This window comes from Pelodiscus sinensis, chromosome 5, assembly GCF_049634645.1.
Source record: "Pelodiscus sinensis isolate JC-2024 chromosome 5, ASM4963464v1, whole genome shotgun sequence".
NCBI classification, from domain to species: domain Eukaryota; kingdom Metazoa; phylum Chordata; order Testudines; family Trionychidae; genus Pelodiscus; species Pelodiscus sinensis.
The window spans coordinates 72,238,194-72,265,546 of NC_134715.1; the positions used below are offsets into that span (position 1 = coordinate 72,238,194).

The 27,353-nt window shown below is 39.3% G+C and overlaps 1 long non-coding RNA gene across 1 annotated transcript; it reads right to left on the reverse strand.

Moving 5' to 3' along the window:
- Positions 1-502: 502 nt before the first annotated feature.
- On the reverse strand, positions 503-25,357 carry LOC142829449 (uncharacterized). The gene is made up of 4 exons (XR_012903864.1): positions 25,238-25,357; positions 14,096-14,201; positions 2,335-2,451; positions 503-1,165 (listed from the first exon to the last, which is right to left on the reverse strand). It is a non-coding gene; the product is annotated as an uncharacterized LOC142829449 (long non-coding RNA).
- Between the last annotated feature and the right edge of the window lie 1,996 nt (positions 25,358-27,353).

The following is a 27,353-nucleotide window of genomic DNA, read 5'->3' on the forward strand; positions in this document are numbered from 1 at the left end:
GGGTTCTGCTGGAGTGCTGGCAGCAGAGGGGGCTCAAAGGGTGCACTGGGATCTGACACGGCTCCTGGGCTGGGTGCTGTGTGGCACAGGGCTGTGAAAGGTTCACATGTGCCACAAGCCCTTTTCTTTCTACCTGCTGCTTTAATCTCTGCAGGAGAAGGGGAGCAGTGGAGATGTCAGGTGTGGCCAGAGCAGCCACAAGTACAGCTGTGAGAAGCCTGCTGAAGCCCAATTATTTCTAAATAAGTGTTATTTCTCACAGAGAGCAGAATTTATTATTTTGAAATAACCAGCCCCCTTATTTTGAAATAATAGGCTTGATAGTGTGGATGCTGCGCTTGTTATCTGGAAAGAAGGGGAGTTATTTTGAAATGTAGATCAGGGCTCCATATTCATTATACATAGAAATAATTGTTTCTTAACATTAATTTTTATTATTTTAAGAATTTAAAAAAAAGCTATGTAGCATAATCTTTTGAAAGGGGCTGCGGGAGAAGTCTAAATTGTCCATTTTGTACATTATATCTAGTCTATGAAATACATTTGAATAACAAATTTTGGCTTCTAATTTTGTGCCTAATGAATAAATGGACTATCAGGAGTTCTCCTTTCGTAGCACAATGTTTTGATAACCTCTGAAGACATGTGTCTTTCTGCAGTCTCCTCCATCTCCTTTTTTTTCTGGTTGCCTGAATAACAATTTTAATTTGAATGTTTATTCCTTTTATCTCAGCCTGAGACACCTTTGAAAACCTGCTTGATGAAACTATCAGAGCATTCCTGCCGCATACTGGGTCCCCCAAATCCCACACTACTGAAACAATAGATTATAAAGTTCTAAGTGCTCTTGCTTACTTTTCACACTTTCTAGTTTCCTCCAAACAATTCTTTAACAGTGCCTGACTCATACAGAGAGGAAGTAAAATATTAACAGTGGGGTAGTACATATGTCAAGTAATATAGATAGTGGCTTCAGAAACAAGGGGACACCAGTTGTCAGTTTACACAAGAACTTCTGTACTGCCTGAAAAGTAGTTGGAGTTAGTTTGGAGTAAATTATTCACTTTACCCACAGGCATCCAAGCACTTTGATATATACACAAGCAATGAATACTTCACCGGTATTTCATATTCTTCACCTCTGTAAAGAATGTGTTCTGCCATTCTGTAATAAGAATAAGATTGAAATTAATAAGTGTGCAGAGATTTTTTTTTTTAATAAATGGTTAGACACATTTTTATTTTTCCTGCTTCAGTAGATATTAGGGTGAATTAACCTCTTTTGTATAATTTCAAAATGACTCTAATATCAAAGATATAAAAAATCTGCCTTGAAGCACATCATGTTCACCTTCCATTTTGGAGGGACTGAAAAAAGTGGCTGAAAGATTAGAAGAAAAATCAGTAAAAAATAGAGACAACAGGAACAGAAAGAAAAACAAATACAGATGCTGGTAAAACAAGAACGGAAGGAGGAAATCTTAGATGTGTTATATATAGCATCCCTTTGTAAAATGCTTTGATATCTGTCTGAGGAAACAGAGAAAATTATCTTTAAACAGAAATATTTAAACACATATTTAACAAGGAAAATGGACAAGTTTATATATATATATATATATATATATATGTATGTCAGTTTCATAAATATTTGTATGTATATTTACATGTATATTACCAACAGTTACAACCAAATCAAAAGACAGTATTATTATCAACTTTGTACAGGTGTAAATAACTAAAAAATAATGATGAATCGAGTTCAATGATATTTCTCTTTACAAAACTAATAGTTTCATTTATGTATGTAGAAACTTCAACCTTTGGTGGTATTTTACACTTTAGATATTAATACAGATTGTGCCAGAAAAGTATAATTTAAATATACATCAGCTGTTTGCAGTGACACTTACTTCCGTGACTTACCTATCCAGTATCTGAATAATCTGAATAATACTTTTGTTTTTAGAAATTTTAGCCAGTTTAAGCAGATTACAGGGAATCTATCTGGTTAATTAATAAGATTACGAATATTTCTTTTTAAAAACAAGCAGAATCTTCCACAACAGGAAATAATATGATACTGTATGCTTATTAGTTGAGAGTAACCATTGTTTATCCTCATAAATACAGTTGAAAGAACATGTATCTTTCCATTAAAATAATTTGACCAAAATGCTATCTTCATATGCACTTGGTGGTAAATCTGGAGAAACTCAATTTGTTTCAGATGAGCTATTCTGTGCTTAAGACTGTGCAAATTTCTAATCTTAGCATCATAACAAAAATAATGTTTGTGTAGCTTTTTAAGCAGCTGTGAACATTTTTACTCACCATCTCTTGCCACACTCTAATTTTCTGTGACCAGACAAGTGGCACTTCTGCAAAGCATCTTTGATTGTAGTAGACTACTTCTTTTTGCCAAATACAGGTTTGATTTTCACATATGACCTAATGTGGTCAGGACATTCAAGTATGTTGTTTCCATTTCAAAACACTTTCAATAAAGTAACAGCAATAGCAATTCACCTCTTTACAGGATACCATCTTTTTCTGTAATGATGGTTTAATTAGTGTCAAGGACAGAACATCTGTATCTCCCACCAATGATTTTAGGTTCTACTTCCTGTGTTTCCTCCACATCTTCAGGTCTTTTCCCCCTTCCATTTTCAAGCCATAATAGAAGTAAATTTTCATTCTATATAATGTAGAGAGCTATAAATATGGTCACTTTAAATTTAGGTTTCAGTCATATAGATCTAGTACAATGGCTGCAGTTAAAACCTATATTAGCAATGGTGTAACAAATAGTATTGTTTTGAACAGGTATTTTCCCTTGTAAGTTAGCAGTAAAAAAAATTATAAACTCTTCAACCTCACTAATTGGTACATACTAATTTGTTATTTTCAGTAGCATGGGAAATAACCTACAACTGTAATGTAGCAAAACATTGTTACTGAAGTAAATTAACATTAATCTGTTTGTTTAGTTGTTGTTTCATGGCATAATTTTTTATCCCATTTCCTTAATGGCAATTTTACATATGCCCTTGAAATATTATTTTCTGAGTTGTCAACCCAGTTGAATAATGAGCTTCCATTTGGCCAAGAGCAGCTATTCAATTCAATCACAATGCATTATATGAAATAACTGTTGTTCCAACATTTACAAATTCTGTTACTTTATTGTTAAAATTATCTTTAGTTCTATTGATTATGAATAACCTGAAGTGAAAAGAGATTTTGCAAGTGTTTTTTGGCTTTTTCTATGCTTTTTAAAAATTTGTTTCAGCAAGAATAATACATGTAGTAGTGAGGACTAGGACACCATATTTCAGATTCCAATTTTATTTCACTAATTCAGAAAAGTGCTTAAGCATAGGCTAAACTTTTCTGTATAGTAACCACGTGGCTTTCCTGGAATAGGCCAAAATAAGCACATTCTGCATGATACTGTTGTTGACATGAGTTGAGCAAGTGGATCAGGAATGGTATAATCCTAAGTATTTACAAATAGTTCCTCAGGGAGAAAATGAGAGAGCAGTTATGTTGGATGCATTTGTATTTCTGAGAAATTTTGTGTAACCTAGAATATATGTTTCTCACAGGCATAGCTTGCATTTTGTTACCTCTATCACTAGTTAAAACTCTTTGCTTGAGCTCACTGTAATTTCTGCATTTCCAGATGTCACCTTCTGAGAATATCACAAACAGCAAACTTGCAGGATAATTAGTTATATATTATTGATGTAATTAGCCTTTACAAGGTGACATATTGCATATTTATAACTGAAGAAGTTTTTCAAACAGATACATAAATGACCAAGGAAGTTTTATATTGAGATGCAGATAATGGCAGTAATTAAGCAAAACATTTTAAAGATCTGAAACCTGCTTAAATAATGTCTTCAAACTGATTGAAATATTACTAGTCAAATTTAGCCTCACTGATTTCAATGAAAATGTACAGATGTAACATAGCCAGGAATTTGGCCCAGTAATTGTTGATATAACAATCTAGAAGAATAAATCAATTTTGAACAATTTTGTAACAAGACAGATATAGTGGTCATTTTTAAATGTCAGCATTTGAAAGCAGAGATCTCTATTACCTTAGATACTGCAGTAATTTCTTATGCTAAGTACAGGAACATTTTAAGATGTTTGATTATTGATGGCAAATGTCTACAGCCTAATGGAAAATGCTGTGAGTGAAATTTGGCACCACAGAACTTAATGAAAGTTTTGCTATTGACTTCAGTGGGGCCAGAATTTCATGCCGTGTATGTTTTTTTAAGACTTCACAAAAATATGAACAAATAATTCCTTGTATATCTTCAGATAGAAAGAAAAGATTGATCAGCAGATCTTTTGCTGATTTTGGTTTACCATAAATAATATTATCTGTATAAAATAAAAATCTTTGCTACTGTCAGTCAGAAAAGCTTTTCTTTCTGAATTGCGTTCATAAAATGCCTTTCTTATTATAGGTGTATATTGTCTTTTTTTTCATTCCCTGATCCTTTCCTTTTATTTGGAATTATGTGCACTGGTACATACTTTATTTCTGATTTAATGAAAAGAAATATTGCTACTGTACTCTGCCCCTCAAAAGGAATCAGTTCTACATTATTTGTACACACCTCTCACTTGAACTTTGGGACTTGTATTAAGCATTTGGCAGCTGAGGTATAACAGATGCCATCTGCAAGGTCTTGAACCTCAAATTCTGGAATTTATGCTTTTCTGAAACAGTAAACTGTTCTGTTTGTCACTAGAGTTTCATACAAGGAGTATTTATTAGCCAACCTTTCAAGAAATAAACTGGAATATTTTTTTCTTTGGGCTTCATGAGGATCTTTTGGAGACATTCCTTAATTTCTGTATCATAAATTTACTGGAATTGACTCGAAGCTCATATAAATTTTCTTTATGCTTATTAAAAAAGGATATGAGTGAAACTCTTACTGGCATTGTTTTTTTACAGCATCCTCAAAAGATGAGGCAGGCCAGCTACTTTCTTTGCTCTTAACTGTTTTAACAGATGTCTCACTAGTGATTTTTGGTGTCTTGGTAAATGAAAATGTAATTTTTTTTTATTGCTTTGCTCATGAAAAGCATTCTTCCAGTTCTCTAAGTCTGTATTCAGCTGAAATATGGGTTCATTTTTTGCTCCTTGAATTTGGACCAAGCTGGCATCTTCTGTCACTCACTGTATGACAGTTCTGCAGACAGCCACAATGAGGTGTGTTCTGTCAAGGCTCCCATAGCTACAGTTTCTGCATGTCTCTTTTAGTTTCACATGTCATTTTAATTGCTTCAGGCATAAGGTACATACTGTGTACCTGATATCTAACAAGACAGGCTTTACTTTAGCATTCATTTCTCAATGGCTCTACCCAAAAGATGGAGGATGGTAACTGAATTGATTATAAGGAGTCTAGCTGACACAGCAAGATAAAAACAATTTCTCCATTTCATACTTTATTCAATCCTGGCCCATTATTTATCTGTATTTTGGTAATGGTTGTTGTTATAGAATCCAGTCACAAGCACATTGTAACTAGAGTTTCAGTTCTTTGGATTTGTTTGATTAAGGTTACATTTTGCCAGGTTGGTATCACACTGTAAGGCTATGTCTACACTGCAGGCTTCTTGCGCAAGAGTTCTTGTGCAAAAGGTCTTCCACAAGAGCGCGTTCATGCTGCCATGTGTTTTTGTGCAAGAGGTGTGCTTTTGCGCAAGAGCGTCCATGGCGGTATGAATGCTCTCTTGCGCAAGAAAGTTCTGATGGCCTTTTTAGCCATAGGGGTTTCTTGCGCAAAAAAATCCTGTTGCCTGTCTATACTGCCAACTTGTGGAAGAGCTCTTGTGCAAGAGAGCTTACTTCTCATGGGAGCTACGTCTACACTGGCCCCTTTTCCGGAAGGGGCATGTAAATTTCACCTATCGTAGTAGGGAAATCCGCGGGGGATTTAAATATCCCCCGCGGCATTTAAATAAAAATGTCCGCCGCTTTTTTCCGGCTTTTAAAAAAGCCGGAAAAGAGCGTCTCCACTGGCCCCGATCCTCCGGAAAAAGCGCCCTTTTCTGGAGGCTCTTATTCCTACTTCAAAGTAGGAATAAGAGCCTCCGGAAAAGGGCGCTTTTTCCGGAGGATCGGGGCCAGTGGAGACGCTCTTTTCCGGCTTTTTTAAAAGCCGGAAAAAAGCGGCGGACATTTTTATTTAAATGCCGCGGGGGATATTTAAATCCCCCGCGGATTTCCCTACTACGATAGGTGAAATTTACATGCCCCTTCCGGAAAAGGGGCCAGTGTAGACGAGCCCGGGGAGAGGAATAACTCTTCCAGAAGAAGCCCTGTTTTCCGATGCTGTACTGTAAATTTATTTGCGCAAGAACATGCGTGCAGTGTAGACACCAAGCAAGTTTTTGCGCAAGAACAAGTGTTCTTGCACAAAAAGCCTGCAGTGAAGACGTAGCCTAGCTGGATATTTTGGCTTTTAAATAAGGGCCAAAATGTTCACAGATTTTCTGAGACACTTCCAACAGATTGTAACTTTCAATGCCACAATGCAAGTGGTAGTAAAACCACAAAATTCCAGATATTCAGTTAGAGTCAACATACCATGACTAAAGTGGCTTTAGTGGAAAAAAGCATCATATCAAAAGAGTAAATGGGAAACTTCAGCATATGTATTTATATGAGAAACAAAAAACCCTCATCTTTTACCAAAGGCAACGTCATCAATAGCAGTGTGTTTGTGTGAAACACCGCTTATTTTCTCTCAGACACACACAGACTACGGCAACACTATGACGTTTGCCACAAGAGGCAATACAAATAAGCATGGATTAGCATTTTCCCATGCTTCATTTGCATACTCTTTCATTCCATTTTTGCACTAGAGGTTTTTATGCAAAAATACGCAGTGTGGCCATGGCCGTTTTGTGCAAAAAAACTCTTTTTCTGCGAGATCCTTATGCCTTTCCAAGACATTATGCAGAAGAAGGAGGCTTTGTACAAAATGGCCACAGCCACACTGCTTGTTTTTGTGCAAAAACCCCTCACGCAAAAACAGAACAAAAGAGAGTATTCAAATGAAGCATGGAAAAATGCTAATCCACGCTTATTTGCATTGCCTCTTGTGGCAAAAATCATAGTCTAGCCATAGCCACACACCTCTTTTAGTCACATTGCACTCAGAGGCCACAATGTTTAATAGAGCTCAGCAGCCACAAGAGTGGCTTGATGTTTCCATAAAGCTCAGTTCTCACTGTGGCATCAAAAGATGTGCTCAGGTTTTCAGAGAAATGCAGCACATTGGCTAGTGACCAGTTCTGAAAAGATGTCACAGATGACAAAATAAGTTTCATGATGGGTATGCCTGGGTTCTGAGCACCTTGACATTCTTGCCTATACAAAAGGTCAACTTTTGAAAATCCGGACACAATATGAATCCCTTCCATGGAATCTGAGTTTTACATTTTCATATGAAGTCTATGGAAGCAAACCAGGGCATGCATAAACAGCCCCTCTGTATCTTTTACTCTAATGGATAGACCAAGAAGATTAAAAGTCAAGATGGTCAGAGTTCTATCCCCATCCCTGCTACTTACTTGGTCTGTGACTATGGGTAAGTCACTTAAACTTCTCTGTGCTTCAATTTACCTACTATTTGCAAGGCTGTTGTGGAGTTTAATGAATTAATGTTTATAAAGTGACCAGGGTTCCTTGCATGTAAATTGTTAATTAAGTGTTCAGTGGTAGTATTATTAAATTTGCATCAGTGTAATGTACTGTACTGCACATTTCATTTTGATGAATAGGTTGGAGCTGCCTAGGACAGAATTATTAAATTGGAGATTCTTTAATGTGCTATTATGGATAGAGATAGAAGGATAATATAATACTTGCTGCCATCTTGCAACTGTGATTGTCATTTATAAGATTACATATTGTAACAAAACTGCTATCCATTAAGTACCACTATATTTTTCCTGTACTGGTGTTTTCTGGGAGCCAGTCACATGCACACATTGGTGGAGAAGAAGGATGCTGTATTTATAAGAAAGTTTCCATATATAGTAAAGCATTGTCATCACCTATGGAAGCTACTTTCAGAATCAGTATTTCAGGAAGGTAATAATGAAAACTAAAATTATTTATTATATAAAAAAATTGGTAAATTTGGACTAATGATAGAAGGTAGAATGTTCTGTAGCTGTATATTCCATTTCTGCATCTGACTGCTGACTTATAACTCACATGCTGATGATTTCTGCTTTTCCTTAAAACCCATTGTGCTTTGAAAATATTTTCTTCAATATTTTCCATTATCTCTATTTTTATAATTAAAAACATGAAATTAAATGAGAGGAGGAGAAAAAATGGGAATAGAAAGAAAGAGGAGACATTTTTAAGGTGAATTACAATGCATGTCAGTTTCACAGAATAAATGTTCTTATGTTCTTAAGTTCTTAAATCTGTTAACAGGACACTTCTCAAATATATACTTCAGTTTCTTAAAATGTATCCCTTTTCTAGGTAAAAAAGTATTCCTGCCAGAGGAAGAGGTTCTATATAATGCAACCTTTACCTTCACTTGCCACGGTCAGCTGAAACTAAAAATTGCAAAACGATAAAGTGCTCCATTAAATCTCTGTTTTATTATGTAAGTGCCCTTATGAAACTGTATGACTGTACAATAGCACTATATCAGGCTAAAATTAAGGCTTACAACAGATGTTAAACCACAGCATTATAGTGACCAGATGTAAGGCTTATTTAAACTGGAATTTAAAGTGAAATATTTATGAGCTGATTTAAATGCTAATGAACAGGTACTCTTACAGTAGTCACAGTAGCAGAATAACCATACTGTATAAGATATTCTTAGTCATATGGTGGGCTCCCTTGTGATCACTATAGAAGTAGGTTTCTCAGTCCTATGGCCAGAAGAGTGGGACAGAGGTGGGGAGGGAGGGAGAAGGGGAAGGAAGGTTATTACTGGAGGTACTTCCTTTCCCTCTGTCTCATACATAGGGGCTGTGTCTAGACTGGCCAGTTTTTCTGGAAAATCAGCCGCTTTATGAGACATCCAGCTGTCTACACTGGCCGCTTGAATTTCCGCAAAAGCACTGACTTCCTACTGTAAGAAATCAGTGCTTTTTGCGGAATTTCTATGCTGCTCCCGTTCGGGCAAAAGTCTCTTTTGCGCAAAACTTTTGCGCAAAAGGGCCAGTGTAGACAGCTGAGATTTGTTTTGTGCAAAAAAGCCCCGATCGCAAAAATGGCAACCAGAGCTTTTTTGCGTAAAAGCGCGTCAAGATTGGCCACGGCCGCTTTTCCGCAAAAAGTGCTTTTGCGGAAAAGTGTCCGTGCCAATCTAGATGCTCTGTTCGAAAATGCTTTTAACGGAAAACTTTTCCATTAAAAGCATTTCCAGAAAATCATGCCAGTCTAGACGTAGCCAGTGACTCCATAACTCAGTTCCCTTTTATTCCCTGGTCTCCCTTTCCCATCCTCGATTGTTTTTGAATGGTCCACTGTCCTGGAACTGAAGTACATTAGATGGAACAATGGGACTAATATGTAGTTATTGAAACTGGTCTTGCAACTATATCCCTATAATAAGTGTCTACTCCCATCAATAGTCATTATATATATATATATATATATATATATATATATATAGTAATAAAAAGCACTTCCTTGTCTTTTTAATAAAAAAAATCAAAACAAACCAGAAAAAAGTTAGTTTGCTTTAAATAAGACATGAATGTGCAAATAGATGTAAATATATTTTCTGATTTTGATGTTGCTTGCTTATTTATTTATGTTGAGTGTGCAACTATGCAAGTTAGAACCAATGAACCAGATCTATTTTTTTAATGTACTTAACAGTGTAATCTGACTATTGACTATTTTAAAATAATGTAATTGGTCCAAAAAACTTGGGAATTTCTAAATAGGCAGAAATTTGATCAATCACTGGAGGACAAACATTTTGCTACCTACATTACTACTTTTTAAGGGATGCCTTCTCTCTTCTGTTTCAGTGTCTTGGAAAGGTGCTAGTGAAAAAATATATATGAATGTGCGAGATGTATGTGGTTTTTCATATCTCAGTGGCCAGAGTGAACAGTGTTTGAGTGTGTTGTAGTATTTTTCTATTTTAATATGAGATTCTTGGCTTGGCTAATTATGAAAATCAAATTCTTTTTGTTTCCCTCAAAAATAAAGAGATTGAATTAAGGATTCAACAGAAAATTACAGTTGCTAAAAAACATTTTTGCCTCAGATATGCTGCATATTTGTTCTGGAAACTGATGCTCAGGCAAAGTAAGCAACTTCCTGCTAAGAAATCCACAAGACCCAACTGTCACGTGGCTAATTTGAAAATCTAAAATCACTTCTGGCAGCTATAGATTATGTACTTCTGATTTTATATCATTTATGTTTGTCATGTCGGGGCTGTTCCATAGTTAAAATAGTTAGCATACTAAATAATATATATATATATTTCATAAAACTCTTATCATAATGATAATTGCTAATAAAGAAAATTTAAAGATATTAATGAATGCCTAAAATGACACCTGCATCCCTATTTAAGATAAGGCTATACAGAGAATACTGATGAGAGACTCGCCAGGCCCTGCGGGGAGCCAGTTCCAGGCCTCCCAGAAGGGGCAGGGCCTCGGGTAGAAGTGGCTGGTTTTGGGGCTAGTCGCCTCCAGCCAAACCTTCAGTGCCACTAGGGCCTCAGAGCACATGTTGCCAGAGGCCCTGACAGTGGTTAAAGGGCCCAGGGTTCTGGCCACTTCAGATACTGTGGTGGCAGTGGTCAGGAGCCCCTGGATCTTTTAAATCACCTAGCCCTGGAGAAGCCCCCTTAGGTCTCCTCCCCCCATTAGTGGCCCTCAGGCTATGCCATTTTTAATTAATTTAAGAAAACTCCTTTACCATGAAGAAAGTATTTTATATTGATTATATTAAAGGTTTCTGATGGATTTGCACAGTATAAACCAATGCAAAATGCAGTATATGCAAGTTGAAAGCAGTTACACTTTGTGCAAGCATGGTACCAGCCTCGGTGCTTTTTGTTTGTCCTCAGGGATCTCTGACTTGTTAATGTTGTAATATTAATTATTTTTATTCCTTTAATAGAAGAGAGTGGCCTATGATCTACAAAATGATATTTTTATCTTAAATATGAACCTTTTTACATAAATATGAAGCTTCCCAATTTCCTAATATCACTGCTTATGATTTTTTTTTTGTATCCTTCCCTAAAATCCTGTTTAAACTCATAGGCAAATTTCATTAATGTTCAAAGAATAAACTACCACTTATGCCTGTTTAAAATATATGGAAATAGCACTTTCTAGTTGGCAATGTGTGGGGTAAGAGCACTTACCTTATACCAATATTTTGCGTTTAATAATCTCTTCTCAGCTCCATCACTGACACTATTATGTCTAATATATTCAGTAAGGGTTTTCCCCTTTTTCCTTATTTGCATTTCCTCATCCTACTAATGTTGAGGTTTTCTTTTATACGTTAGTATAGATATGTATAGGTTAGCATATAGATATCTAGCATATCACCTCATGATCATTCCTGTCACCCCTTGCTTTATGGTCCTCATGGTAGCAGTTACGAGAACATTCTACTTCCTACCATTGAGCAAGCGCTTCTTAGTTCCTAAGTCTACCAGTAACCGTTGATATATAACTGCATAAGCATACTTATACTAGCTTATACTTCAGCTAATGGCTTATAAGATGCAGAACACTATGGCTACGTCTACACTGGCCCCTTTTTCAAAAGGGGCATGCTAATTTTAAACTTCGGAATAGGGAAATTCGCGGGGGATTTAAATATCCCCCGCGGGATTTAAATAAAGATGTCCGCCGCTTTTTTCCGGCTTGGGATAAAGCTGGAAAAAAGCGTCTAGACTGGCCAGATCCTCCAGAATAAAGCCCTACTTTGAAGTAGGAATAAGAGATCCTCCAGAATAGGGCTTTATTCCGGAGGATCGGGCCAGTCTAGATGCTTTTTTCCGGCTTTTCCCCAAGCCGGAAAAAAGCGGCGGACATCTTTATTTAAATCCCACGGGGGATATTTAAATCCCCCGTGGATTTCCCTATTCTGAAGTTTAAAATTAGCATGCCCCTTTCGAAAAAGGGGCCAGTGTAGACGTAGTCTATAGGTTTCTTGCGTTACAGTTGAATATAATGCAAACAACAATATAATGAAGGCAAGCCAATAAATACAGTAAAGGCAAGACTATGGGCTACACCAGATTAAAATATTATTAAGCTTCACGATCTGTTACTATTAAAGTTTTATGTTGTCAGCCATTTTGACTTTACAAAGCACTCCTGTGCAGTGTAAGGTACACTAAGGCAAGTATCTATGCCATGCCAATATACCAGTGTAAATTCCAAAGTATTTCACAAAGTCTGCTCCCTTACTCTATTATACATATAATTTGCATGCAATGATTTCCAAGTTGTAGGAGGGAGACTGCACAGATGGTGGATTACTTGGTCCTACTGCCACATCTTCAAACTTAACTCCCACCTATACAAATAAACACAAATTTCCCAACACAATACCCCCAGACACAAACAAATACAACATAATCAACACATGCAATAATCCCAATCACACACAACCTTTGACAGCAACACATATTTTATTTGCTACCCATGCAAATCCAAACAACTCTCCCAGCACAACACAACCACCCACATACAAATCAACATAGCCAGTCTAGAATATCTGGTGAGTCAATGTGAAGCAATGGAAATAGCTACAGGCATTGTGGGGAGTTCTTTTTTTGTTTAGTGTATCACGAAGCTCAATCTTCATTGGGATTCATGATCAGCTACAATCCAGTTTTTAAGTTCTCAGCCATTTGCAGTTATTTTACATATGATTCTATGAATTATACCTGATTGAAAGAACAGGCTTTTTAGCTATTTGTTAATGTGTGAGAAAGAGAGAGCTCTTTTAACAACCGTGCCTACTCCCTTCCATTCCTGAGTGCACTCTATGGTGCTACTGTACAGAAAGTGCTAGAATCTGTTATCCCCCTTTCTACCACATTTTGCTGTTCTCTGCATTGTTTGGCTAGAGAGGAGGGGCAAAGGCACGTAGAACAAAGTGTTTATGTGTATTTAACAAAGCATGAAGGGGAATTTTTAGTGATGTTTATTCCAATTTAGTCCATCATTACCAGTAGTCATGACAGAAGAGTACAATGGTGGAAAAGCCCTTACCTATCATAGATGTGAAAGAAGCGGCTGTATACCACACTTTCTGCCAGAGTTATGTTGAGGGAGGGGAAGATGTGGTAAGAGATTGCTGCCCTCTTGTGATCCCTAGCTGTGGAGCAATCTAACACATCTCATTAAAGCTTGGCATAATTCACAGAAGACTTTGATCGTGTGCAACTGTACATTTATTTATCCTGGAAATACTAGCTTCAATTCTGATTTATGATCTTTTGCTGAGCAGATTTTGTGTTGCGTGTGTAATTCTCCTATCTTTAATTCAATGCCCTTTGTTAAATTCAATTAATAACTAAGATTAGCATGTTGAATATTTTTTAAAGGGTGGTCTGTATATACAATATATTTAGAATGTTAGATAATATGTGTATGTTTAGTATAATATATTACAAATTACTATTGTATTACTCTTGTAACAACCATGTCTACTCCCTTCTTTTCCTGAGTACACTCCATGGTGATGCTAGAATCAGTCTTAAAATCTGCTAGACAGTCCTAGAATCTGCTAGCCCCTTTTTCTACCACATTTTGTTACAATGATCTCTACATTGTACTGCTAGAGAGGAGGGGCAAAAGCATATTCCACAAAGTGTTTTTTGTGTATTTCAACAAAACATGAATCAAGATTTTTAGTGAAGTTTATTCCTGTTAGTCAATCATCACCAGTAGTCATTGCCAAAACCACACAGACAACTATGCTAACCAAATCATATCTTTCTCACAATGTTTTTCACTTTGGTTCATTTAAGTCAAGATATATATCCCACAATGCTTTGCATTACAGACATACCTTTGCAATTAGAAACCAGTAAGTCTGTCAAGAAAAAGTTGTGAATGATGTGTCCTTGCTCAAGTTAGGCTGCGTCTTTACACCCAATTGGTTTGGAATGCAGTGTCTAAAACACAAATAAAGAACAGTGTAGAACAATAAGTTGTGGAACTTGCATTGGATTATAGGTAACATATATACAGAGATTTATAACTTGTAAACAACCAGGATAGATAGTTTGGTGGATCTATCGTTAAAGAACTGCTTCTGGGTAAGGTGACCCACATGCTCTGAGAAACAAGCTTTCTAAAAGGTAGGTTATGGTATTTTCTTTATTGAACTGTTTTTATTTTAGTTAATAAGCTTGGCAAAGCTAGATCATTTGGTCTCTTAAATATTTTTCATATTGAGCTACAGTATTAGTTAAGTAATTGGCTATGCATTTTAATCAATAAGAGCTTTCACCAAATTGGAAAGGATATTAAACAAACACTAGAATAATATACACTTGAACCTTCTTAATCTGGGTTTCTATGATCTGGGAACACCCATGGTTTGGATCCCCACATGGGTCGCAGGCTGGATCCAGACCAGATGCAGGCTGGATCTGGCCCAGGGGCTCTGCCTAGCAGGGGGGAGGAGAAAGCAGCTCTCTGAACTGCCACCCACCTTCACTCAATTCAGGAAATGGGAGTGCAGCAAAATACTTATCTGGAGGATTTTTCATCATGGATCCCATTGGCTGCTGTTCACCAGTTGGGAGTGCTGATGGGAGCAGTGAGGGAATGGTGGGGAGCATGGAGCCACATGTGTCCCTGTAAGTGTGGAGTCATTCCCCTTACATACTCTCCCGGACCCCACAACCCAGCTCCTGCCCTGCTCCTGTGCCCCACCTCCCTCCTAGACTCCCAATAACAGTTTAAATAAGGTGCATTAAGGATTTATCTTATGATATGTTAGGGTATGTGTAACTGTTTTCTTAAAGCCCACACCGAGTCCGGGTGGTACACCGTCCTAAGTGGGAGCTCCGTGCCCCATCTGGGCCTCTGGCCTTATGGCAGCACTTGCGCCGCCGGGGCAGATTGAGCCTATGTGTATCCCCAGGGGGACCGGGAAGGGGGCTCGGGCCCTCCCTCACTCCAAGCCCTGACCCAGGGCCCTGAGAAAGGGGACGTGCGTCCCCTGTCAGTGGAGGGGGTCAAGTTTCCCCCAAACCCTCCACTCGCGGGGTTTCGCAGCCCCGCCCTGGGTCCCTTCTTCCCGGTCAATGTTTTACGGATTCCCCCAGCGTGGGGACAAGCTTGCCCTCCGTCCACTTCGGATGCCTCCTGGCCGCCCGGACTCCTCGGGGTCGAGGTCGTTCCGCCGGTCCTGGGATTCCCCCCGGGGTCAGACACTCTCCTCCTCCTCCTCCTGGCCGAGGCAGGGGCCTTTTTGAATTCCCCGCTCCTTGGCACCTTGGCCTGACGTCACCACTGCGTCCCCGGCCCCCGCCCTGCTTTCTGTCTTGGTCGGCGCCTTTGCTGACATCATCCCCTAGCGCCAGCTTGGGCCGTCCATTATCGGCCGTGCTGGTGCTCGGCGCTACCGCCCCGCGCTCCGTGGCGCAATTCCCGTCGCCCAATCTCCCTTCCCGGTCTCTGCCCCCTCCTCAGGGCCTGTCTCAGTGCGGGGTCGGGCGGGGGGTCCGCCTACCCATCACAGTATGTCTACACTACCACCCTAGTTCGAACTAGGGTGGTTAATGTAGGCAACCGAAGTTCAAATCCCGGGCTTCATTTGCAACTTCGGTTGCCTACATTAACCACCCTAGTTCGAACTAGGGTGGTAGTGTAGACATACCCTTATACAGGTACCACACTCTATGGTTTATACATACAAAAGCATTAATAATAGACTGTGATTGCCCTTCATTATGGTGAACACCCATGGTTGAGAAAGTTCAATAAACCTGGCATAGCCTACTTCCCAAACTTGCTGTATTAAAGAGGTTCAGGTGTAGTGGGAAAACCCTAAGTCTGTAGTAGTAGCTTTGGGTAGGAGTACCCTGAGTAGCCTTGGGTAGTGTTCCTTTTGCAATTCACATTACAGATTACATGTCTATTTTATAGTCATTGTCAAAGTGGTCCCTTGACAAATAACCTTCGATATTTTTGCAAACTAAGTTTGAAAATAAATTAAACTATTTTTAATTGTACATGTCCAATAGAATCTGTCAGAATCCTCTTCACAATCTCTTCATTTATAAACTTTAGTGCTTGAAATATACTACTTCACTTGCAGCCCTATTTTCAGCATGCCAATGTTAGCCAACTTGAATTTAACAGTGCTTCGGCTACTCACATGATTAGCTCATTTAGCACCTGCTCCTGTTCCATCTGAAGTTAGACTTTTGGCATTGATTTCAGTGGGAACAGATGGGTCTAGAGTGATTTCCTTAGAACTTCTGAGGATGTTATGAGTATAACCCTGACTGTAGCTTCTGCCAGGGATATATTTATTGAATTATTCAGCATTTACTGAACTATGGGGTGTGCCTCCCAGAGGGTATACTGATGACTCTGTTTTAAAATACATTCTTTGATTTTTTTTAAATCATTTGTCCTTGCTCCTAATTGTTGGCTGAATATTTCACAAATATTCATAAATACAGATGTATTTTGCCATTTTTTTCCAAATAATATTTACCATATTTAATTGCCCTTATTTACTTCACATTAACTTCTACTAATGTTATTTTTAACTACAATATACATCTAGAATAATGGGCCACAATCCTGAAACCTGACTGAGCTGTACAGAGCTGGCGTCTATGAGGCTACACAAGGCAAAGATGCCTGTAGTGTATACCATCTTGTAATTTCTCTGGTTGCCAGGGATGCTTCAGTCCTCAGCAGCAATGAGAAAAGCCTACAGGCAGCAATAATTGTTGGGAGGTATCTTATTTAGGGGATATAAATGTAGCCGAGAATCCCCCTAGCACAGTTAGTTTTAGACACACGCAACTTCTCCACTGACGTAAGGGTACAGACAGTGAGGTGATAATATAAAGTTCATAAAGTTTATACGAGTGAGAAATTCTGTCTTGCAAGAGGATCCCAACCTGTCCTATTAGAGTAGAGGTTTGATGCCTGTGTGTCAATGCACAGGAATCATGGTGGGACTCAGTCCAATTTGTTTTGCCATTTATGTCACTGGCTGCCAAATTATTTTCAGATTCATGGCTTCCGTTAGTTGACCAAAGATCAAAATCTATAATATTTCTCATTTGCCTGTCTTTACATGACATACTGCAAAGAATGAAAAGTTAGAGCCAAGCAATCCCAATAAGCTTCTAAGCTCCTTTCTTCTTGGAAAATGCTATGGAATCAAATTATACTGGAGAAATGTGAAGTGTACTGAACTACATATGAGCCTGAAATCTAGATGAGCATGAATTAAATACATGTTAATATTTTCTGAAGTGGACTCTTTGAATTTCTTCTTCATAAATGTTGGAGACTTGCACAGATTTTATTCTGTACATAAGTAGGTAATGGTAGAGATGGATATATATTAATTTTTTAGGATGAAAGTAAAATACAGAAAATCAAAGGCAATGACTGCTGAAAAAAAATAAAAGTTTATAATTTAGAATACAGCTTGAACTTTTATAATCAAAACTGAAATTACTAGTTTAACACTTCTGTATTATGTTAATGTCACAGAAACAGTTCAAACAAAAGATACTTCAGCCTAAGTGTCAAGAGAAAAGGACACATGCCACAGGACTACTCGTTGTTTTGGGTGAATACGTACTTATCCCCAAAGAATAAATGTATAGTTGTAAAGGGATGCTTAGAACATAAGGCTGCTGAATAAAAAAATTGTAACTGATTAGAAACTATATTGCTGCTCTTGCCTTTCTTATTGATTTGATAAGAAGGAATTGATGAATCTAAATTTTACAAGATAAAGCTATAGTTTATTCATACAATACAATTATATTCAAATAGCTAATAACTAAAGCAGATTAAATTATTGATTTCAAAATATTTATGCCTTGAATTTGATCTCTTAACTAGTTCACAAATTGCCAGTTGGCTGGTCCTGATTTTTACCATTGTATTTCATTATTCAACTTTGTTTGAAAGTTTCTTTGTGTGAATGTGTTTACATTTATAGATTGTTCATGAACTTTTGAGCTCATTTAATCAAGGATTTAAAATGCTGAATTTGCTTTTCCAATTGTGTGATTGGTCACCTAAGTTAAGTTTTATGGTATTAAAACTACTTGTTGGATAGTTCAGTAGTTAGGGCACTAGTTTAGGATTTACAAGGCCAAAGTTTCAAATCCCTTCTCCTCACAAACTGCAAGTTGTGTGTATACTTAGGCAAGTCATTGTACTCTCTGAAGATGTAATACTGGAATTATACTACTACTCTGTTTCACATGGGCATCATCAGAATGAATACATTAAAGAATGTGAGTGCTGGTTATAACAGTGATGAAAGACATATGAATATTAGGATCACTAATATGGAGTAGGAATGCTTGAACAGCTCACTGTTCTTTTTGTTCAGGCAAAATATTGGAAATATAAAGTGAGCAGGAACAAAGCAGGTCTAGGGGATTTCATATCTCTCTTTGCATGAGGAAACACATTGTTTATGAATGTTTGTGTGGACTTACAAACTGAGAGGCTGCGTCTAGACTGGCATGTTGCACAAATGCTTTTAACAGAAAAGTTTTTCCGTTAAAAGTATTTCTGCAAGAGAGCGTCTATACTGGCATGTGCCTTTGCGCAAAAGATTTGCTTTTGCGCAAAAGCATCTGTGCCAGTGTAGACGTTCTCTTGTGCAAGAAAGCTCCGATGGCCATTTTAGCCATCAGGCTTTCTTGCGCAAGAAATTAACATTGCTGTCTACACTGGCCCTCTTGCGCAAGAATACTTGCACAAGAGGGCTTATCCCTGAGCGGGAGGGTCAGAGTATTTGCACAAGAACCACTGATTTTGTACATTACAAAGTCAGTGTTCTTGTGCAAATAGTTGCGGCCAGTGTAGACAGGCAGCAAGATTTTGCGCAAAATCATGCCAATCTAGACGCAGCCAGGGAGAATAGGGCCATCATCATCTCCAGTTCTCCCTGTCAGTCTGGGCTAGAGATCGCAATCCCTGTGATAATACCACTGGGACCATCTCAATTAGGAAGGAATTAGCTATATGTCTGCTATCTGTTTCCTAAACAGCCAGATAGCAGGGACCTTATAAGCCCCAGACCCTCAGGGCAGTGTAGTCACCAGTTGGTGGTCTGGGATGGTAAACATTCAGGGCACCCAGGGAAGGGCAGCTAACAGTTAATAGTCCTGGCTGGCAATCAGTAAAGATAACAATTAGTCCATCTACCTGGGGATCTAAATGAAGGTGCAGCAGCCAATGATCCAGTCATTTGAGAGCAATAGTCCTATTCACCTAGTGCCCTAACTCTGGTGGTCGTCAGGCCAAAACCAACCTTCTGGCCTAATGGGGCAGGAGGCCACCCTCCAGAGGAGGTGTGGCTGGGATAGGGGAGCTCAGACTCTCCCGGTCCACTGCGTCCCAGGTCAAGGCCCTATTAGTGGGGCCCTATTAGTCTGTCACTGGGTCAGTGGGGATCCACCCACAACAAAAACCATTTTATACTTCGTCCCCTGGCCAAACTCTATTCAGCTTTCCTGGGCTCCTTTCTATTCTCCCATTACCTGGGTAACTGCGTTCCTATGTTGTACTCAGGGTTGGAAGGACAGCACATGGTAGTTCCACCAGCTCATCATGATTCTTGGGGTCCATATGTTCTGGCAAACCTTCCAATCCTCCAGCACAGAAGTAGCCTCTCTCATCTCCAAGGCCTTTTTTGCCCCTCTGGCAGCTCTTCTCCTAGGGTATGTCTACACTAGCCCCCTCGTTCGAACTAGGGTGGCTAATGTAGGCATTCAAACTTGCAAATGAAGACTGGGATTTAAATATTCTGGCTATGTAGATAAGTTATGTTTGCTGACTATTGAGTAGATTTTACATCTCTTCTCAGATTCACAATGTTGATTGAATCTGTCCTATTTGTATAAGGTTCAGTCACCTGATATTATTTCATCTTATTCATTTTCTGGTGCGAGTGGTTAAAGAGCTGTTGTGTATTCCCCTATCCTATGTACATTGTTTGTCAACAATTTACTGGACTCTGTTCTTTTTCCCCTTGCTGTAACTGATCATTCACTTTAATTAGTGTTCATATATAGGTATGCAATACCTGTTAGTAAACAAAATGGTCTCCTATCCTTGCTTGTTTGGTTAATTGTCTCATTGCCAGGGACCTAGGAGCTGGGGCACTGCTGTGTTAATTAGTGATGAAAACAGTATTTTTTTCATATCTGCAATATATTATGTTTACTTTCTGTCACTATTCACCCCAGCTGGTGCCAGTCACAAACAACTGAATAGTCACAGGTGCATTATGGGGCCTAACTGAGAAGAGTGCAGTCACATCAGAACTGTCATCTATTAGGTATTTACATAAATATTGACATAAAATGCTCATGCAATGCTATCTGTCTCATTAAGTGCCTCAAAGCAACAGCTGTTAAGAAATTGCTGTTAAGCATCTCATATGAGATTATTTCACGTATCTACAAAGTGCATTTTTGTTTTCCATTTTTGTCATCCTGTTCACATTGTCCGTATTCATTGATATAGTAATTCTCTCTGTTCTAGTTAGTACTATTGAGAGTCATAGCTTGGGAATAGTCCTTGTGGTGGGAATATGTTCCAAAATTTTGGCATCATTCCCAAAAAACTATATTTCATTGCTGGGGGAATTTAAGCAGAGTCTCACTCCTATTTATAAATGTAATTACTGGTTATCAGAAAGGGATTAAAATGAATAATACAATATACATTTAGGTCCTGTAGAGAAGGCAGAGAAGAATCTTAACATGGGCTCTGCCAGTACTCCACATACTTGATTAATATATCTTGCAGCATCCATTTGCCTGATTTTTAAAAGATTCTGCTTTATTGTCTGTCCAGATTTCTATGGATGTTGGTCACCCACATTGACACCCATACTTGACACCACCCACATTGCACCCATATTATTCATTCTAAGTGATGCTACTTGGACTGGATGAGGTTACTTGAGGGGTAACTTTTCCTTATTCACTTTCTCCACACCTGTCATGATTTTATAGATCTTTATCATATCCCCCCTTAGTCTCTTCTTTTCTAAAATGAAAAGTCCCAGTCTTTTTAATCTCTCTTCATATGGGACCCATTCCAAACCCCTAATCATTTTTGTTGTCCATTTGTGAACCTTTTCCAACGCCAATGCATCTTTTTTAAGATATGGCAACCACATCTGTATGCAGTTGAATCTAGTAGTTCTTCCTAAGTTTATATTTTCAAAAGAACTCTATCTATAATTCCCTGAGAAGATTATCCTAAGCCTGTCATTTGGTTCTGTAGATGATGTAGCAGGTTGAAAAGATAATGTCTCTTCTTAGACTCACTGGTTAAACTCACTGGTTGCTTTACCAGCTTAAAAGCTTCAGAGGGGTAGCCGAGTTAGTCTGTAACAGGAAAAACTTAAAACACAACAAATAGTCTAGTAGCACCTGAAAGACTAACAAAACATGTAGTTGATATCATGAGCTTTTGTGGGTATACCCCACTTCTTCAGATGACAGGAGTGTTAGAAGTCCAGATCCAAGAATAAATAAGGAAAGGAGGGGGTGGGGAAGAGCAGGGAAAACATGGAGGGGAGGAAGAAAAAAAGAGACAGTGAGTAGATAAGCTTCAGAGGGATAGCAGGGTTAGTCTGTAACAGGAAAAACTTAAAAAACAATAAATAGTCTAATAGCACCTTAAAGACTAAATAGCTACAAGAGGCTGATAAGAACCATTAGTTTGCTCTTGGAAAGGAAGATGACCAACGCAAGATTCTACACGTTGTTTTTTAAATTTTACCAGCTTAGTTTTTCTTTTATTTCACATTGCCATCTGTAAATTCATCATTTGCTTTGTTCTTTTCTCTCTCAGTAATTCATCTGCAATGGACTGGTGCCATAATCAAGTCAATTTGAATCTTTTAAATTATTTCTGTCATGGAGCTGGATCATTGAAGCATCTACTCACTATATGGACATCAAGTGAAACTTGCCTCTCTCTTGGACATCTTTTTAAAGAGCATTCAGAAATCTGTTTTTGTGCTTCTCACTGTAAGAAACCCTCCTCAGCTAATTTTTCACTTAAAGCCAAAAAATAAAACTTAGAAATTAAACTACACCCTCGCTTCACAGAAGACTACAATTTTATAGCCAGTTAGTAGGTTTTTGTTTGTTTGTTAGTTTTTCTTGCCAAGTTTTTCCTCAAGCCACAGATGCCATTTCCTAATCAGCTGTTGCTCAGTTTCTTGCAGACACCCTGAAGATCATATAATATATAACATTCTAACCCAAATTGGATTGAGAGAGTGGGAAAAAACTTCTGGAAATGTGTTACTATTTCCCTTGCATTGTTCCCTTGTCTATAGTGTAAGTAGGGTCTGAATGAATGCTTCCCCTAGCAGCAAGCTGGGAAAAAGGTAAGAGATTGGGAGTGTTAATGTGAAAATGGTTGTTCCTATTTTGCTTAGATATTCAACCCATGGAATAATGTCTTCCTCATTGTAATCAACTTACAATGGTGTTGGATCACAATTTGTGTTAGTATTAAATGCGGTGTTTGTAATCTTTGTGGAAATACAGGAAAGAAAGATTGTACTTAAAGTACAGGCAGTCCCCGGGTTACGTACAAGATAGGGACTGTAGGTTTGTTCTTAAGTTGAATCTGTATGTAAGTCGGAACTGGCGTCCAGATTCAGCCACTGCTGAAACTGACTGCCAGTTCTGACTTACATACAGAATCAACTTAAAAACCCCAAGCGTCCCCAAGTCAGCTGCTGCTGAAACTGATCAGCAGCTGATTCCAGGAAGCCCGGGGCAGAGCAACTCTGCCTTGGGCTTCCTGTAGTCAGCGCTGGTCAGTTTCAGCAGCGGCTGAATCAGGACGCCTGGGGCAGAGCAGCTGGGGTGCTGCTGGGTTGCTCCAGTAGTGCCGCTCCACGGCACTACTGGACCAACCCAGCAGCACCCCAGCTGCTCTGCCCCAGGCGTACTGATTCAGCCGCTGCTGAAACTGACCAGCAGCAGCTGAATCAGAACTAGAGCAGCTGGGGTGCTGCTCGGTTGGACCAGTAGCGCCCAGAATGGCGCTGCGGGACCAACCGGCAGCACCCCAGCTGCTCTGCCACAGGCATCCGGAGAAAAGCCTAGTCTGCTGGGGGGGGCGTACTAGCTGCGCCCCCCCCCCCCTCACCCCAGCAGACCAGGAAGACACGGGCGGCGGACCGAGACGCACCGCGGTCCCGCCGCCTGGGTGCTCCACGGCTTTGCTCCCAGTCTCCCTGGTCTGCTGGAGACCAGCAGACCAGGGAGACGGGGAGCAAAGCCTCTGAGGACGCCGGCAGCGGGACAGCCGCGGGGCGTCTGGGCTGTCCCGCTGCCGGCTTCCCCCACGGCTTTGCAAAGCCACGGGGAAGCCGGCAGCAGAGCAGCCCAGGCGCGAGCTCCCCCCGCGGCTTTGCAAAGCAGGGAGACGCAGAGAAATCCCTAGAGTACACGGGCGGTAGGACCACGAGGTCCCACAGTCCGTGTACTCTGGGGCAGCCCTGTTCGTAACTGCGGATCCGACATAAGTCGGATCCGCGTAAGTCGGGGACTGCCTGTATCCCAAAAGGAGGGGGTCACTCGCAGTTTAAAGAATCTCAGAGGGACAGTTACTGAAACTTCAGGCTTGTGAGAGCAAGAAGGAGACAGCAGGTTCCCAATCAGCAGGCTGCAAGCCCTCAGGTGTCTGGTTGTAAGACTGGTTCAACCTGCTTTTTCTCTGCTCTTCCAATATAGGTGACTAGGCTTCATTAGGAGCCTCTTTTTATTTTTAAATTGCTCCATTAGAGCTGAAATCACCTGTGGTCAGACTGTGCTGATGACCAGGAGCTGAAATAACTGAGCACTGAAAAAACAAGTATTCTGGTAGCACTTTGTAGACTAACAAAACATATAGGTGGTATCATGAGCTTTCCTGGGCACAGCCCACTTCTTCAGATGACCGGAGTGTTGGATGTCTAGGACTAAAATAAATAGGGGAAATGGGAGATGGGTTGGAAGAAGGGAAAATTGGGAGAGGGGAACAAGAAAAAGCAGTGGGTAAAAAATATATCAAGGGAAAGCCGAGTCTATAAGCACCTAAAGACTAAATAGTCGAAGGGGGCAGATAAGAACCATTAATTAGCTAACAAAAAGAGTCAGGAAACACTTAAAGACTGATGAAACATCTAGACTAACTCAGCTACCCACCGAACCTTCTGAGCACTGAAATTAGTGAGTTTCTGCCCAACCTTCACAGAGCTAAAATCACTAAGCAGCAGCCCAATGAGGGCAGCTAATGAAAAAAAAGAGCAGGTGGCTGCCAAGAGTGGCCAGTGTGAGTAGGTGGGAGCCAGCAGGAGTGGTTGGTGTGAGCAAGTGGACAGAGAGAGCTGTGAGCAAGCAGTTGGCAGAGCAGCTGATGACAAGTAATGTGATGAGTGGCCAGCAGGGTGGCAGCAGAGAGCAACAAGCAGGCACATGGTAAGAGGCCAGTGGAGTGAGTAAGATGCCTCTTTACCTTCTCCCACCCAGAGTGAGAAGCAAACTCTACAGATGCACCTCTGGACTCTGGGTCTGCACTGACCAAGGGCAACAACTGTGAGTGGAGTGCAGAGAAGGGTTGGACATGTGAAGGGGACATTTATATTGCTGGACTTGAGAAACTGAGGGGGAAAAGACATTGCCCAACCTACTTGGGATGGGACTTTTACTCATGGCTTATATTTATTAATCCTGTTTGTGGTGTTTAATGTCAAGTTTTTTCCCCTTCCCCCTCTTTTCTACCCTCAGAGGCTGTGCTAGCAAGTGGGGAAGTAGAGCCTCTCAGAGGCATTTATTGGAGCATAAGCTTTTGTGGGCAAATACCCACTTCATCAGATGCATGGGTGGTGTGTACATTTCTCAGGTTATGAGATAGGAGTTCACACTAGTTCTGTGTTAGATCAATGAAAAAGTATCCTTACCTATTGAACTCAACCCCGGGTGCTGCTGGCTCCGCTTGGAAGAGGGGTCTCCTGAAAACTTTGTACTTATAGTCCTATTCTCTAATACAATGCCCCACTGCAATGTATATTGGCCAAACTGGACAATCTCTATGGGAAAGAATTAATGGACACAAATCAGATACCAGAAAAGGCAACACACAAAAACCTGTTGGAGAACACTTTAATCTTCCTGGACACTCATAAATGGATCCTCAAGTCGTCCATTTGTTTCAGACCAAATCCACAAGCCAAATACACAGAGAAGGATTGGAACTTAACTTCATTCACCAGTTTAATTCTTATGCTAATCGTCTAAACTGGGATATTGAATGGCTTGCACATTATCTTCCCATCTTTTAAAAATTTAACCAAACAAACAAACAATGGAGGTGCTAATGGTTCTTATCAGACTCTTCTAACTACTTGAACTATCTACTCACCATCTAAGTTTTGTTAGTCTTTCAAGTGCTACTAGACTGTTTATTGTTTTTTAAGTTTTATCCACTCACTGTCTCTCTTCTTCATCCTCCCCTCTCTTTTTCCTCCCCCTCCCTTCCTCTCCTTTCCTTTTTTATTCTTGGATCTGGACTCATTATACCCCAGTCATCTGAAGAAGTGGGTTTTGTCCATTAAATCTCATGATACCATCTACATGTTTTGTTAGTCTTCAAAGTGCTACTAGATTATTTGTTGTTTTTTAAGTTTTTCTCTAATACGTGCTAGTGAAAACTTTTGTTTTATTTTGTTCATCAAGCTTTGTTAACTTGTGATTTCAAAACCATGATATTTTAAAAAACGTAGGCTAAGTCTACACTGCCACTTTACTGTACTGTAACTTTTTGGTGCAGGTGTGTTAAAACATCCCTTGCCCCCAGACTGCAGCAAGTTACAGCTCAGTAAAGTGCCAGTGTAAGGTAGGCCACAGCACTGGAAACCAGGTTCCCAACACAGTTAGAGTGCATCTATACAGCACAGTTATTTCAAAATAACGCATATTATTTTTAAATAAAAATGCAAGCATCTACACAGCAATGCCGTTATTTTGAAATCATTTCAAAATAATAGACGGCTTATTCCAACTTCTGTAAAACCTCATTCCATGAGGAATAATGCCTATTCTGAACTAGCTATTTTGGAATAGCAGGAATGTGGACACTCTACTGCTGCTATTTCAAAATAGCTTCTCCCCAGGGACATTCAAACTAATTACTCTCCAGTGCCTCCTGGAGCTCTAAGTCAAAGTAGCATATCCACATTAGGAAAGCCAGATTTGAACTAAATTTCCCTATAGTGTAGAAGAGATATTTAGATATAAGCTATTTCAGAGTATTTCTTCTGGAATAGCTTATTTTGAAATAAGAGTGCAGTGTAGATGTACCTTTAGTGACTACTCTTGTGGAGGTGATTTACTAAGAGCCCTGGAAGAGCTCTTTCCCAGTGTTTCTGATGTGACCCCACTGCCACATTAAAGTGCTACCGCAGCTGCGCTTTACACTTTTAAGTATATACAAACCCGGCTATGTCTAGACTGGCAAGTTTTTCTGCAAAATCATCTGCTTTTGTGGAAAAACTTGCCAGATGTGTACACTGGCCGCTTGAATTTCCGGAAAAGCACTGACGCAGACATTGGGCTACTATATATATGATTGTCATTACTAATATATCATATACTTACACTTCATTAAAAACATACTTCTTACCTTTATAAAAATATTATTTCTAGGTTTCCCTTTGATGATTTTAAGCCTGTCCACTTTTGTTGCTGTGTGGAGATCTCTGAAAAAGAAAGCTTCACTGTTCTGGGTCCTTGAGCAATTTGAAGATTTGTTTTCCCTTCTTTTTCTTTACTTTCTAAGAGCTTCTACAATAAAATGTGATGCCTCAAAACACTCATGCTAAAACATAACATAATCACGATATTGTATATAATAAAGAAAATGGTCAAATATGACCTAACTTAAAAAAAGTGTGTCAAAATAGTGACCATTATTTGCAAACCTGATACTTTACTAAAAGCACATCATGTAATGTCTGTTGTTTGTATTCCTCATTTGATCTTAATATATGCATATCATAGCTCTGTGTCTCATGTGGC